This window comes from Sarcophilus harrisii, chromosome 2, assembly GCF_902635505.1.
Source record: "Sarcophilus harrisii chromosome 2, mSarHar1.11, whole genome shotgun sequence".
NCBI classification, from domain to species: domain Eukaryota; kingdom Metazoa; phylum Chordata; class Mammalia; order Dasyuromorphia; family Dasyuridae; genus Sarcophilus; species Sarcophilus harrisii.
The window spans coordinates 249,886,145-249,899,655 of NC_045427.1; the positions used below are offsets into that span (position 1 = coordinate 249,886,145).

Sequence of the window (13,511 nt, forward strand, 5' to 3'; positions counted from 1 at the left end):
CATCCAGGCCGAAGTGTCCAAGTCATGGGATTTTCTTGTTCCAAAAGCAATTGTGAAAAGACAGGATCGCAGGATTACAGTTGAATCATAAGTGGGGTCTCTATGCTACGGTTTTGTAAGCCAAGCTCCTAAATCAGCGTCTGAAGGAGGGGAAAAAAAATCCTTGCTTGTGTCAGTAAATAGAGCATTGGAGTACTAATGAAAGTTGGGAAGACTTGAGTTTCAATTCAGCTTCAAACATTAACTAGTTGAGCAAGTGACTTTAACCTCTGTTTACCTTAAATCTCTTCGTTTGTAAAAAGAGATTAATAAAAACATCTAGGATGTGAAGATTTAATGATATATTTTAATGTTTTGTAAACCTTAAAAGTGCTATATAAATGCTAACAACTTTTGAAAAGGCAGTACTAGATATATTGACTAGACAACTGTTACTTCCTTATTGCAAAAGTAAGCGTGGATTATGTTGACTTTAGACAATTCCAGGTTACCTTGGTCTCTCTGATGGACAAGGAGATCCTGACAGATCTAGAGAAACATATAGAACTTGCTTTAGGGAAATGAAAAGCAGTTCAAGTGTGTTACAGGGTGTGTGAAGGGATGAAGTATCTTGGGCAGGCCACTTAACCAATCTAGACCTCTGTTTTCTCATAGTAAAAAGAGAGGAAAGGCTGAACTAGATGGCGTTTGATATCTCTGTCAGTTCTGTATGTAGGTCAAAGATCCTAAAACCAGCGTGGACAAATATAGACAAATAAAAGACAGGAGTCCCGTGGCTCAGCCAGAAAGACTCAGAATCCCTCTAGTCCTGGCTCCCCTAACCGTTAGGGTCTCCTTAAGCTTCCAAATTGATCCACCCTCCTACCCTTGATCTAGAAAACAGGACATTGGTTTAAGATTACATTAGGTATCAGAAAATGACCGAAAGGAAGGCACTGAAGGACGAGAAGCCACAGATTGATTCACCGATTGAAAAAACAATATTGAAAGGAAGATATCGCTTAACTTTGGATCTGTCTGATTTCTGTTACTCTCTGGATTAAAATGTAGTGAGAATTATATATTAAACTTTGGGGATGAAGAACAACCGCCCAAGCTGGGACTCGGTTAAGAGACTTCGCTTAAATCCCCCACGGCTATTCTGAAATTGCCTTGCCATAAAGCTATAGTTTTCCAACTTCAGTTGCAGTGGTTACTAAGTTTGGAAAGAAAAAAAGAAATCCCAGGTTACGCTTAAAAAAAAAAAAAAAAAAAAAAAAAAAGGCAATGCTTTCCTAGTGTGTTGTTTGTTGTTTTCTTGCTTTTGGGTGGTGCTGTTCTTCAGTTGTACAGAATGTTTCAGTCCTCGTGTGAAGCTTCAAATGGTGGTTTTCTTACACAAAACTGAGCTGATCTTTTACAAGAGCTGAATTTTTACTTCCTCTTATATACCGATCATCACCTTGCAAATACTGCATATTTGGTCAAAAAGACCGGATTGTTGTTGCAAAAAAATGACAGAAGCAAATTAGTAGCTATGGATGCTACAGTATGAAGAACTGATCACTTAACTAATATTCTGGCTCCCATGGTTCTTGATCAGACATTGACATTTGGCTCTCCAATGATTGGTTGTGAATTCATTTCTGGATGGAATTTAGTGTCCATGTGGATAATGTACTTCTTACCCTGAAAGCTTTACTTAGAAAACTCCAGCTCTGACTTTGAAAACTTCTCCAAAGTAGATGAAACAGAACTGAAGCAATTGAATTTACAGAAAGATAATGAGTCAAACCCAGGAGGGATCGCATTTGATACATAAAAAAAGATTCCCAAAAAGTATGAATTTGAGAATGAATAAGAGGCTGGCTATGTTTGCCAGATACCAGAGCCTTTCTGTGCTTTCCGTGAGGGATGGTTCTCCTACTACAACCTCCTATACTATAGGTAGAACCTACCAATCAATACTTCTGGCTGGCATGACTCTTCACTATTGACAATACCTACGCTCAGGGTCTGAGTGCCTCCATGCTCAACCAGGTTGGTACTTTGGAAGGAGCTATTGAGGTACTTTCATAGAAACAATGTGCTGGCTATGAGCATTTTGTTGTTGTTAATGTTAACCTTTTCCTTCTTCCCTTTTCATTTTTCCTAAAGTGGGACTATATGATTTACTTTACTGTAAAAAAAATTTTAAGTAATTTCTATATATTATATATATATATTAAGTAATTTTTATATATTATATATGTTTCTACATAACTTTTGAAAAAAATAAACCTAGTTTTATTGGTAATAAACAGGGATTGAAATAGAGATGATTGGAAAAAAGTATGTAAATTTGACAATTCCAGAGTTTAGAGTGGTGCAGGTCGGATTTGCTATCTCGCGTGATCCAGAGACAAGCATTGTTCAGTGAGCGAAGATTGGTGAATAGGGATAAAAAGATCTCTTTGTGGTGCAAGAGATTGGAACGTGCATTTATTTTATTTAAAATTAACAATAATTTAAAAAGTTATTTGTTAGAAAATACTTAAGGAGAAAACAAGAAATTTTCTGTCGTGGCTCGTTGGTCTAGGGGTATGATTCTCGCTTTGGGTGCGAGAGGTCCCGGGTTCAAATCCCGGACGAGCCCTGTGAATTTTTTGATCATGAACATTATTCTCTCCATAGGTTTTTCAACCTATTAACATTGAAGTCACGGCCATTTCATTTACATGTGGCCACACATACATAGAAATAGATAAATAAATACGGTTGGTACTTCTTGGATTCTGGTCTACTCTCACCAACACATCTAATCAACGAAGGTGACTTGGTGATTTTTTTCATAGGTGCTGGTTTGAATTCTGGGGTTAGTGAGATCTGGGGGAGGAGAAAGCGTCCCTACAGGGGACCCTACAGGTAAGATGTATGTGCTGCTTTGAGTAAACAAGCAGAAAGACTATATGGGTAGACAGAGATCTCATACTTAAAGCACATGGCTTATTTCTCTACCTCCGGGAAAACGAGGAAATGTCTCAGTATATCATTCTTCAGTGGAGTGGGGAGAGGAGAATTAGCAAAATTAAGCAAGCACTTTGTATTTCTTCCCTCCAGTCACAGAAAAGATTTAGGGTCTCCAACGAAGTCATCAATGTATCTGACCCAGTTAATTCCAGTCTTCTCTCGAGCCTTGATTTCTTTCTCCTTCCCCCTTCCTCTTACTCTCTCCTACCCTCTCTTCTTCCATCTCTGTTCCTCCCTCTCCCCTCTCCTTTTCTCTCTGCCTCTCTCTCTTTCCCTTCCATCACGTATCTTTCTCTGTGTGTCTGTTGGTCTTTCAAGCGTTTTCCACTTCTGGGTCCTTGCCAGCAGTCTAAAAAACATACCTGCATTTCCCTAATCCTATTATTAAAAAACCCTCCCCTTAATTATGCTCAAACAGTTCTCAAACTGTGCACACCCTTTACCCAGCAGTGTTTCTACTGGACTTATATTCCAAAGAAATCTTAAAAGAGGGAAAGGGACCCACATGTGCAAAAATGTTTGTAGCAGCCCTCTTTGTAGTGGCCAAAAAAAAAAAAAAAAAAAAAAGAAAACTGAGTGGATGTCAATCAGTTGGAGAGTGGCTGAATAAGTTATGGTATATGAATGTTATGGAATATTATTGTTCTATAAGAAACGATCAGCAGGATGATTTTGGAGAGACCTAGAGAGACTTACATGATTCGATGCTAAGTGAAATGAACAGAACCAGGAGATCATTATGCACTGCAATAATAAGATTATAGGAAGATCAATTCTGATGGACTCTTTCCAATAATGAGATGATTGAGGCCAGTTCCAGTGATCTTGTTTGTGATGAAGAGAGCCATCTACACCCAGAGAGAAGACTGTGGGAACTGATTATGGATCACAACACAGCATTTTCACTTTTTCTGTTATTGTCTACTTGCATTTTGTTTTCTTTCTCAGTTTTTTTTTTTTTTTTTTCCCTTTTTGATTTTGATAAGGTTTGAATCCCCTCAATTCCCGGTGGTGATGAGGTTAGTGGCAATAAGAGAGTTGTTAAAAATCCCCTTTTGGTTGGTGGCAGGTTTAAAGTGAAAAAATTCACTTATTCCCCAATTATTAATTGCAAAATGAAAGTTTATTACTGGATAGAAATCAGATTACTAAGAGACTGACTTCTATAGTGGCAGAGTCCTATTAGGGAAATGGAATTTGGTGCTGAGAAGGGAATGCTTTCTCAGCAGGCAAAAAGGGTCCTAGGAAATTGCTTGGGCCTTTTGCAAAGAAAGGTCCAGATACTGCCTTTTTAAGGGGCTTCAGGAGCCAAGGTTCAAAGGCTTAGATGCTTATCAATTTTCATTGCAGATCTCCTATTGGAATTAACAATACTTCAAAAGGGTGCTTTTTGATCAGGATTATTAATTGAATCAAAGGCTCTGGCATCCCAGAAAAATAACTTATCTGGGGGGAATATGCCTTCCCCAGGAGGGGCTGAGACTCCAAAAGAGATAACAGATCAAAAGGAAATACAGTTTCTTAAAGGGAACACAATTTCAGTAAAAGGAACAGTTTCCCTCCCTGTTCACTTGTTGCCTCTATTCGTTTATTTGCTAACCCCTCCTTCCTTGATTCATTCTGCTTGATCTTCAGTAACTCAATGGTAAATGCATTGTCAACTTTGAGATTTTGGGAACACTTACATTCTAACTTTTAGGAAGGATAGCAATTTTTGTAAAGACTTATGAAAGAAGCCTGATAACACTAATCATCTTAGTAGAGATATCAAATATTTTGTGCCTGAAGTGGAGAAAAGAGACAAGAGTGAAAAGAGTGTTATTCCACCAGACCTGGCTGACAAGAATAAGGCTGGATGATTTTAAGGAGTAGTGTAATTATTGCCAGCAATTCTCAATTAAGTAGAAATCTAAGTCATCTGCTGTTAAGTCTGGGAAGGGTTATATACCCTCATGTATATATATATATATATATATATATTGATCTGGCTCAACATCCTTCAACCTATATTGCTGAGACACAACTTTCATTGCCCTTACCATTTTGGGAACTCTCCTCTGGACCCACTCCATCTCTTCAGTGTCAGTCCTAGAACCCACTGGCTACAATCAAATGGACAAGATGTGTTTTCACATATTATGAATAAATGTGATATAGTTGTGCCACTATACCAGAACCAGTATACTGGTTCTAACCCTTCTTTCAATCAACCCTTTAACATATCTGTGATTTTCTCTATATGTGATGGAAGTTTACAAAGGTTTTACATATCTATTCCCTTTTAATACACATACATAAACAAATAGACAACTTATAATAAGGTAAGTATAACAGACAGTATTGTAGAGGGCCAGGAGGTAAGAATGCATCCCAGCTCTTAAATCTTATCATAACTTGGTTCACCAACATCTCTTTTATTTTATTAATGCACCGAGATATGCATGATAATACTATAAGTTGGAATTCTAGTGACTGAAACAAAATGCAAACACTCCCCAACAGATTAAAGCTAAACCTGTGAATTTAGGACAGGAAAGAATGTCCATAAGGAGACTAAAGGTATTTGAGAGAAAGATACCTGATATAATGACATAATAAACTTTACTCTGATGCATATCTCAACTATTTACATCTCTGTCTAAGTAACCAAGATCCGGGGCTTAAGGGGTTTAATCATTTATATCATAGCAGATTTTGTTGGGCTATAGTAATTTTAAAAGAATATACTTTGTATCAAACCTATGAGCATTTACGGTATATGTGTGTGTGTGTGTGTGTGTGTGTGTCTGATCAATAAACTTCGAAGAGGACATAATCAGCACTTCTCCACTTGGCCTTGGTATGTTGTCACATCCTTCATCTTACTATAGGAGCTGGACTCCAACAGTGGTGCCAAACTAGGGATAAAACGTGAATAGAGCTTTGATGGAAGGGTGCCCACTTAGACACTCCTGTGCAATTCAGATAAGTGGGGAATTAAATAATAAAAAGTGAGGATAAAGTGGGAAAAAAAGTGATCACCAACAGGCACTTTATCACTGGAAATAATTTAGCATTAGAAATAGTTTATCACCAGGTTGACACAGGGGAAAGATATCAAATATCAAATAAATATGGAATATAAGATATCAGATATTATATGGAAATATATATAATAAGATAAAATTTATAAGATTGGTTATTTTCCAGCTGATATTAATATAGTATACATATTGAATTCAGAATAAGGCAAAATCAATCAGATAGTAGGGACAGAGAATAGTATCTGAAAATATTAATTAATTAAAAGGAAAAGAACTGGGAGATCTTCCAATTTCTATATTTTAGTGTATTTCTCCAACCCTCAGAGATAGTTCCCTTAAATCCTTAAAGTAAATTTTTTTTTTATCAGTACCTTGGAGGAAGACAGGAGGGCAGAGACTGTGAAGTCTAAATGCTGGAAAAGGAGAAGTACCACCTTCTCCCCTCCCCTAGGCTTCCTATTCAGATCTCTTTCATAGACACAGATCTAAAAAAAAGTCAAATTCTTATACCCGGGGAACTACTTCAAGAAACACTTTAAAAGAGCTAAAAGAAATAGGAAGGACTATTCCTTTTGAAATACAAATAGTCTTTCTAGCTCCTGATTTAAATAATCCATTTTAAATTAAAAGACTCTAGCCAGTTTTTATCAATAAAGGGAGGCAATTTAAAACTCCATTGAAACAACCTGCCTTTAAAAAATGCTAATGTTAATTTAAGGGAGCATTAGCTGTGGGAAAATGAAAATACCTTACTTCCACCTTTCAAGAGACTGCTTAAAATCAGAAAAACTTAATATTTAATTTTTTTTTCAAATTCTTATAGATACTTTAATTATGAACATGAAATATATTTTCTTCCCACAAGAGACCCACTCAAGTCCACTTCCTTCTGATATGCTAGGTCTTATTTTAGTTTACAAGCTTTGCCAAGGTTTAAGATTATTTTGAATTTTTAAGAAAAGATGACTTTTATGAAAAGATGCTCCAAGTCATTATTAATCAGAGAAATGCAAATTAAGACAACTCTAAGATACCACTACACACCTGTCAGATTGGCTAAGATGACAGGAAAAAATAATGATGATTGTTGGAGGGGATGCGGGAAAACTGGGACATTGATGCATTGTTGGTGGAGTTGTGAACGGGTCCAACCATTTTGGAGAGTAGTTTGGAACTATGCTCAAAAAGTTATCAAACTGTGCATACCCTTTGATCCAGCAGTGTTACTACTGGGATTATATCCCAAAGAGATTATAAAGAAGGGAAAGGGACCTGTATGTGCACGAATGTTTGCGGCAGCCCTTTTTGTAGTGGCTAGAAACTGGAAACTGAATGGATGTCTATCAGTTGGAGAATGGCTGAATAAATTGTGGTATATGAAAATTATGGAATATTACTGTTCTGTAAGAAATGACCAACAGTGATTTCAGAAAGGCCTGGAGAGACTTACACGAACTGATGCTGAGTGAAATGAGCAGGACCAGGAGATCATTATATACTTCAACAACAATACTAGATGATGACCAGTTCTGATGGATCAGGCCATCCTCAGCAACGAGATCAACCAAATCATTTCTAATGGAGCAGTAATGAACTGAACTAGCTATGCCCAGAAAAATAACTCTGGGAGATGACTAAAAACCATTACATTAAATCCCCAATCCCTATATTTATGCACACATGCATTTTTGATTTCCTTCACAAGCTAATTGTACAATAATTCAGAGTCTGATTCTTTTTGTACAGCAAAATAATGTTTTGGTCATGTATACTTATTGTGTATCTAAGTTATATTTTAATATATTTAACATCTACTGGTCATCCTGCCATCTAGGGGAGGGGGTGGGAGGGGGGTAAGAGGTGAAAAATTGGAACAAGAGGTTTGGCAATTGTTAATGCTGTAAAGTTACCCATGTATAAATCCTGTAAACAAAAGGCTATTAAATAAAAAAATAAAAAAAAAAAAAAAAGAAAAGATGACTTTGCTATAACACTTCTCACCATGGTAATTTTTCTTAAATACATAGGGGGAGAAAAATGGCACAGTATTAATAATACCTTACAAAAAATAGGAAAAGCACAAAAATAGAATTTTAAAAATATGTATATAAAAATAAAAAATTTGGAATGGTGAAAGTTTTGGGGAGAACAGGAAAGGAGCCATTCTGCATGCAATCTATCATTGATTTTAGGCCAAGTCTAAAATGGAAATTGGAGGAGATAATTTGGTTACTCTAAATGATTATCAGAAATTAGTGAAGGATATTAATTGGATAAAACTGTATTTGAAATTAGGAACACATGAATTGACAAAATTATTTCAAATTTTACAAAGATATCTTTATAAAGATATCCAAATTCTAAAAGAAATCTTACCAAGTAACCTGGGATCAGTTGCAATGAGAGGAGCAATAAATTCTCGTTACTTGGACAGCATGGGTATATTTGGCTAAACAGTCTTAGAAAGGCTTTTCTGTTTGCCTTCAAATGGTGGTGATATTGATTCAAAGACCTTTAATGATTGGCAAATTCTATTGAATAGGTACTAAGGTCCAAATGATAATATTTTTAGCTACTAATTTTACAATTTGTGACTAGGCATCAACAGATATTTCCATAACTGACTAACAAAAGTTAGTCTCTGTATGTGTATTCCATCTATCTGGACTGTAGAATGTGCCTTAAATCCCCTGGAAAAATGGGCTTGAGAGATGAAACTTGAAAAAAGCCCTAAAGTTAAGATGACCCAGCAATACCAAACCTTTTTTGCTTACCTAAAAAGACCCTTGTCTCTTTTTCTGTAAAAAACCCTCCTTAACATAAAAATAGCAATGAAAATTCCATTCAAGATGTCTGTCTCCCTACCCTTGTCTTTGAACACTATTACTAAATATAGTTTTTAATACTTTGCTTGAAAATGCACAGTAGGAGTTATATGCAATTATTGCCACACTGTATACCACTCAAGATCTTTTTAATATTTTTAAGATAGCAAATTTTCTGTTCTTTGAAACAGCCCAAGTCCTGAATATTCTGCTGGTTAAAAGAAGATTTCTTAACGGTCTTTTTTTGTGTGTGAGTATGTAAAAGAATAGTTGATGCTTGCGCAAGTGATAATAATTAGATAACCTGTTTTTTATTTTTCAGGTTTATGGTGTTATACAAAGTTGAGACAATTCTCTTCCATGTCATTTTTGTTTGTGTCTATGTTTGCTTCTGCTCAGAATGTTCATGTCATATGTATATGTAAGCTAGATTTTGGAAAGAGTCATGAGCAACTGGCCAGAAAAAGAACCTTTGTGCTGTAGTTTGTATGCTTTAAAATAGTGGTTCTCAAACTTTTGTTTTCAGTTTCTTTATCCTATTAAAAATTACTGAGGATCTCTCCAAAGCATTTTTGTTTATCTGGATTATATTTATAGACATTTACCATATTGGAAATAAAAAACTACTTTTGAATTTGTAGACCCTCTAAAAGGGTTTCAGAGATCCCCAGGATTCTCTAGACCATACTTTGAGAACCACTGCTTTAAAATGTCCTGAAAAATGGTCTAATCTTTTTTCTGTGAATTTAAAATCTCTGGCTAAAGGTTGAAAAAATGCACAGAAAAATGATTCAAAAATAAAATTAAAATAATATCTTACAATTTCTAAAAAGTTTTATGAGTAAAACGCCCCACTAAAGTCTCAAAATTTTGAGAAAATTGATTATGGAATTTGGAAATTAGTCACAAACAACGATTAGGAAAACAGCAGTTTTTACTAATTTTTCTTTGAATCTTATCTTGTCTGGAGTAATCTCCCACTCTAGGTGGGAGTGAGATTCTAGAGGGATTGCTGATGGAATTGTTGTCATCCTTATCATTATTTCCTAACTTCTCTCCTATGTTAAAGAATTATAAAAAAAGCCTTAATAGCTTTAGACTCAAAATCTTGCAAAAAATTCCTGCCCAACCAAGGTTGAAGGAATGCAGATGGGGTGGGGGTGGGGGGCCATTCTCAGAATCCTGTCTCAAGTTACCCCAGTTTCATCAGCTTCTGTCCAGCAATTGCTTGAGAAGAATGTGGGTGCCCTTGGAAGCACATGGAGTGTGTAAGACACTCAACTTTTTTTTCCTTTGGTAAATTCACCATTCTTTATTTCAATTACAGAAATGGACTAGCTATATAATCTATGGAAAGTTAATTTCTATCTGCCCAGTGTTCTGATTTATAAAGACAATTAATGATTGTTGTTCAACAAAAAAACAAATGATATATGAATGTTAAATTGCTTCATATTTTGATAACTCTATGGGTTTTTAGATGTGACCAATATGCAATGGTGATGTTGAGAGATATAATTTTTTGGGTGTAAATTACATTAAGCAAATTTAACTAGGCCTCATTAGGCCTAGAAAGATAGTGTATAGAATCTTTCTTTCCTTTTTCCTTCCCTGACTTGAAGAAGGGATAAAAAGGAGAGAAAGCAAATATGCATAATGCAATATAATTTGTTATTTGTGATATGATAAAAGTGGTTTAAAGGAACTTTAATCAAAGCCCATTATAAGAATATATAAATTGTAATCTATTTGTACTAAATTTAGGAAAACACTAGAAAAGCAGTTCACAGACTTAAAAACTGTCAAAAAATCAGCCAGCTTTTGAGTTATCTAGAATCAGACTTTACAGGGTCCAGACACAAAAAAATTACATCTTAACTCTTTCCTAGCTTACCAAGGAAAAATGATTTGTGTAAAATTGGAAAATATTAAAAACAGAAATTCAGTTTGTCCAGAACATTTGATTGATATATTTAGGAAATTTGATGAATTAAAGTCATATAAATCTCAAAAATGTGTTTTAGCTCAACAAAAACATATGTATTGTATAGGACTGCTTGCCATATGGGGCAGGGGGTAGAGAGAGGGAGGGGAAAAGTTGGAAGAGAAGTGAGTGCAAGGGGATAATGTTGTAAAAAATTACCCAGGTATGGATTCTGTCAATAAAAAGTTATAATTATTTTTAAAAAATTATTTAAATGAAGGAAAAAAATATATGTATGCATATATATATATATATATATATATATATATATATGAGTGTGTGTGTGTGTGTGTACAGGTGTGTATCTACATATATATACATATATTGCCTTGCCTGATGTCTAAAGAAAAAAAGTAAAATTATTTGAGACAATGAAAATCATCTCTGAGAACTTCTCAGCTCAACAGTTTGGAGACAGAATAGATGTGGCAAATATTAAGAAAATGAAAAGTCTATTTAGCTTTGTCCATCCTATCTTATATTATTTTGTAAATGTAAATTAAGGAATTAGGTATGTTTTGCTGCCGGTAGAAAAATTAATAGAAAAATTACAACAAAAGCTATTTGGTTATTCTCAGGAAAAAAAATTTTTTAATTTGTTAATTAAGTTATTTGGAGCTATTATCATGTTAAATCTAAATCTGATAATTACTGCACATGTAGGTAAGAAAATTAGAGAAACAAGAAGGTGGAACTTGAAAGTAATCAGGGAAGTCAGGAGGCAGAAGCGAGGAAGGAAAACATCCTAGTCGTGAGGAACAGGCAGGGAAAATACCTATCCTCATTTTATTTATAAAGCAACTGAAGCTCAGAATAGTTAAGTGATTTATCAATTCCAGACTATTTCTTTGTGACTCAAAATTGGATACTTTCCCCACTGTTTGATTAAATATACATGTTGATGGACAAGTTAGAAAGGTGGGAAATCTATTCCTGTCTCTTCTCCAACTCAACCCTTTATGATTTCTCCAAAGCTTAATTACTGGATTGTGGAAGAAGTAGAAAGAAGTCTTTTTCTTTACATGTCTCTTAGCACCTCATATGCTCCCCATCTCCCTAGACTACTATCATACTTGTGACATTGTAAATAAGACTAATTGTCATTTATATGAAGACCTTTTTTGGTCTCATAAACAAAAAAATTTTTCTGACACTGAGTGAGCTGATTCATCTTTCCTCTTTTTTAAGGTTCTTGACATCTCTGAGGTCCAGGATAAATTTTACTATAATTCATAAAATTTCCAGTCCAAAGATCAGAACTATTGACTTCAGAAGTAGTGTAACATTGATATAAAAGGCAAATTTCTTTAAAACAGGAATACTTTCCTTTGTCTCTTTACCTAGAACCTAGCCTGGCAGGGTAGGAGCTTCATAAAGGGTCACACAGTTCTTCTGGTTTGTTTACTCATGCAACTTAAAAACTAGAAATGGGACCCAGGTCAAAAATGGAACGTCAACTCTCTTTACCTCTAACTTCTTCCCATGAAATTCCCTTATAGGTTTTTAGCTTTCATAATTCTATATTGCCAGTTAAATATAGCTCATGTTTCTTCATTTATTTAAAGTTCTGAATGTGGGCTACATTATCTACCTACATATTAGCCCCCAGGGCAAAAGATGGCTCACAAGTCTTTGAATATTCCCACTTTTGAAGGAATTTGTTGTGATTATTCATAGGCATTGATTCCCTTTAAGTTAGTGCTGTAATTATGTAATTTTTCAATAGGCCAGGACTAATGTATTTAGTTTCCTGTGTCTTCATTTCTTTTGGCGGAGCCAAAGTCCTGTATTAGTTGACCAGTCTGAGTCAGACTCTCCTCACTGAGGACAATTTTTACCTCTCTATTTTCTCAAATCTCATTCAAGCTCAGATACAATGGCCATTAGCTTACTTTATCATGAAAAGGATGTATAGAATACAGTCCCAGACATACTCAAGGAAATCCAAAGCCTACAATTTCTCTTCAAAGCAAAAGGCAGATTACAACTTGAAAATCTTGTGTCCTCTAATTCATTCTTCCTCCTCTCTCCCCCTTTCTTTCAATTCTTCCTTTTTTTGTTGTTGCTCTTTCCACCTTCCTGTGTGTGTGTATGAAAATGTATATACACATATATATATATATATATATACACATTAGGGTTATTATTATATATATATGCCAAACAGGGGTTTTCAAAGAGGACAAATGATATTAATGAGATAAAGTCTTGACTCAAGGGAGAATTGGATTTAAGTGACACCACAAATTGAAGATATTACCTATGAAGGCAGTAACATACTCAAAACAACACCTCCTTCGAGCCGGATTCGAACCAGCGACCTAAGGATCACTACAGATATACAGACCTACAGTCCTCCGCTCTACCAACTGAGCTATCGAAGGGTGCTTCTCTCTTAACTTTGTGTAAGCCTTATTTCAAAGGTGTAGTGCTAAATCTTTTCCTGAATTCTTTTTTTTTATAACCAAGATTATGTCATTTAGAATATTTGGCCTGAGAATACAACATGCATATTTTCTATTTCCTCTGGGCGTCGCCGAATGCTCAGATATCTCTGAGTGTGCCTGGCTTCATTTCTCCTCGCAAACACAAGATCATTAGTAAGTCTCGGAGCCCAACCCCTCAGTCTTTCCGATTCGCATTATCTTCTACCTTCACCTTTTCTGGAAAATCTTTGCATGAGCCCGTAGA

The 13,511-nt window shown here is 35.3% G+C and overlaps 2 non-coding genes across 2 annotated transcripts; one reads left to right on the forward strand and one right to left on the reverse strand.

Moving 5' to 3' along the window:
- Window positions 1-2,542: 2,542 nt before the first annotated feature.
- On the forward strand, window positions 2,543-2,614 carry TRNAP-UGG. The gene has a single exon. It is a non-coding gene; the product is annotated as a tRNA-Pro (tRNA).
- Window positions 2,615-13,113: 10,499 nt separating this feature from the next.
- TRNAY-GUA lies at window positions 13,114-13,204 on the reverse strand. The gene is given in 2 exon segments: window positions 13,114-13,149; window positions 13,168-13,204. It is a non-coding gene; the product is annotated as a tRNA-Tyr (tRNA).
- Window positions 13,205-13,511: the final 307 nt, after the last annotated feature.